Genomic DNA, 3,328 nt, shown 5'->3' on the forward strand with positions numbered 1-3,328 from the left:
AAAAAAAAAAAAAAATAGGACATTTCACACCCTATTTTATTGCATTTCACACCCTATCTTTTGTAAAAATAATGGGAAATATAAAAAGCAAAAGTGTGAAACTTCGGACACAACCAAAGTGAGAGAAAGGAGAGGTCTCATAATGTAATAAAGTGGAGACAAAGAAAGATCTCACTGGGCATGCTGGAAAAAGAGGCACATTTTTAGCTTGCTGGATTTTAGATAGTCAGAGGTGACATGAGAGGGAGAAAATGTGTAAGTAGGGAATACATATATAGAGAATGTTATGGAATGCTGGACACACATTGTTAAAGATGACAAAAAGGCAAGACTTATTGGGCATTGTGGAGTGATTGTCATGTTCTGAGAATGAAGCCACTCCTTATAACATTGTTTGGCTTTGATGCATATTTTCATTTACAAAGGGAGCTGCCAGAATTATATTTTCTCATCATAAAAGTTATTGTGAACAATTATGGCAATACACAAATGGGTGAGAAAGAAAGAAACATTCACCTGTAATTCCAACCCCTGGGAAACTGCTCTTAAAAACATCACTGAAGCCTGGGTGTAGTGGCTCACGCTTGTAAGCCCAGCACTTGGGCGGCCAAGGCAGGTGGATTGTCTGAGCTCACAGGTTCGAGACCAGCATGAGCAAGAGGGAGACCCCCCCTCTAAAAATAGCTGGGTGTTGTAGTGGGCACCTGTAGTACTGGCTACTTAGGAGTTGAGGCAAGAGAATTGCTTGAGCCTAAGAGTTTGAGGTTGCTCTGAGCTATGACACCACAGCATTCTACCAAAAGCAACCAAGTGAGACTGTCTCAAAACAAACAAACAAACAAACAAATCACTGAGTATTTTTCAAGTTTTAGTTAGTTAAACATTTAGTTGTCTGGCCCCAGCCTGGGCACTGATCCCTGCCTTGGGTCCTGAGCTTATAGCACCTTGGTCCCTGTGAAGTGGCCACGATGTCTCTGTTGAGGACACTTGTGTCATGCCTCTGGAGCCAGAGCACATGTACATTTGCACAACTAGAGAAAACAGTCAAAGATATTTAAGGGAAATCTGACCTTTTGTATTGAAAATGGCCAGAGAGACACAAAAACAGAGTTTGGAAAAAAAAAAAAAAAAAAAAAAACTTCAGTAGCTGAGAGAATCTGGTGAATTGGCCTTCAGTGATTTAATTTTCAGCAAATTCACTAGAGCCCACCTGTGGGGCCCAGCTCCTCTGCTGATGGGTGTTGAGCTGGCCTGAAAGTTGTCCCATCCCCATGTGCGTAGCAGAGATTGGCCAGGGCCCCTGTGTCCCTTGGGAGAAGAAATTCACAGTTCTTTCTTGTCCACCTGCTTTGGCCAGGCTGGCTAGTCCTTGGCTGAGCCACAGCGTCCTTGTGAGATGCTGGAGTTTGTCCTCCTTTTTGGATTCCCCCATGTTCCACCCAGGTCCCTGGTTTATAGTGACAAGGACAGGGCAGGGACTGACCCCCTCACCTGTGCAGCAGGACAGGCAGCACAAGGGGAGGTACCAGGTGTCAGCAGAAGGGGAAATCCCACTGGGTACATCTCCATGTGGAGCAGAGAGGCTGCTGTCTAGGGACTGAGAAGACAACCCCACCAAGTACATGCGCTTTCAGCCCACAGCTGGGGGACGTCATGAGCCTGACATGACTGGTGAGGAAGCGCAAGAGACTGGAGCAGGTGGCCATGGCTGTGGCTTTCCACACTCACAGCAAGAACACCCTGGAGGCTGCACGCACAGCCTGCTGTTGCTGCCGGTCTTCCCGGCTGCCCTGGAGCTTGTAACATGGAGGCCTGGGTCCCTGACCAGCCCCCATTCTGGGGGCGGGTAGGGGTGGGAAGGAGGGAAGTCAGGGGGAATTCTCCCCTGCACAGATGTAAAAAAAGTAAAGAATTTTTCCTTCAAAACCCAAACCTCTTTAGTCTTTTCTGCTTTTTACATGGGCAGTGGTGGAGACACATTCATTATACTGGTCTGGAGGGAGGGTTGGGGTGGGTGATCAGAAAGCAGCAAGACAAGAGGCTTCAGAGAAAGGAGGCCAGGGAGAAATAGCCCATGGAAAAGTAGCTAAGGCCTTTGATTGCGTGTGATTTATCTTACAAGTAATTGGTTTAGTCCCTTTTAAATAGCTAATGATTGCATGCAAAAGGTATAAAATAACTAGGAGAGAGTTTTATTCTTCCCACCCCCAGGTCCACTCTCTAGAGGGACACACTGTTACTAATTTCTTGCATATACAGAAAGCCTTTTAACACAGGGATGTCGCAGATCCAAGTTTAAGTTGTTTGAATTGTTGTGATATAGACAAGTGATTTTGAAACATTCATGTACCCATGAACCATCTGGGGGTCTTGTTTAAGTGCAGATGCTGATTCAGAAGATCTAGGGCGAGGCCTGAGACTCTGCACTGCTCAACAAGCTCCTGGATCATGCTGGTACCACTGGACCAGGAACACACTATGAGTAGCTGACAGTCCACCCCCTCATGTATTTAGCAAAATCTGCCATACCACCAAGGCATCCTGTGAGTTTATTCACTCCACTAACATTTATCGAGCAGCTTCTTTGTGCCAGGCACTGTCCTAGGTGCTGAGGATTCAGCAATAAAGGAAATTGATGAAGCGCCCTGCCTGTGTGGAGTTTACAGTCCAGTAGGGGAAGATAGTCAACAAATATAATAAATAAGTTGAATTATACAGTGTTCCAGACGGAGATGGTGTTATGGGAAAAACAGAGCAGAAGAGGAACTGACAGTTCCAGAGGAAGAGGATCTGGGTGCAGAGGATGCCCAGGGAGGTGACATTTGGAATAAAGCCAGGGGGATGTGGACCTACTTCCTTTAAATTATGAATGCAGCTAAGTTTCTTGTCAGGAGAAACAAAGGGAAGAGACCTGCCATAACTTCAAGAATCACGTGAAATCAATAGGTTGATAGATATCAGAACTCAGAGTAGGAGAGGACTCTGAGAAAACGAGCCCTTTGGTATACTGGGGAGAGAAATAGACTTCTGCAAAAATAGAAGGTGGAGTCTTGATTCAGTTGCATTTAGATTTCACGGGACATGCTATTTTCTCTAACATTTAAATTATATACTATATAAGGATGAAATTAAATAAATAGATACCACCTGGTACCATTAGGTTACATACATTAATGTGTCAGTTCTGTTTGCATGAGTTTGTTTTCAAGATATAACACACCTAGCCTTTGTGAGTCTAGAGAAGGAGGAAGAAGAGAGGAGGACCTATTCGGGACTAGAAAGAGATCCTATCGTAAAATCTTTCTACTAAGGAAGAGTTGCAATTTAA

This window comes from Otolemur garnettii, unplaced genomic scaffold (genome assembly GCF_000181295.1).
Source record: "Otolemur garnettii isolate 467f Iridium unplaced genomic scaffold, OtoGar3 scaffold00263, whole genome shotgun sequence".
Taxonomy (NCBI): Eukaryota; Metazoa; Chordata; class Mammalia; order Primates; family Galagidae; genus Otolemur; species Otolemur garnettii.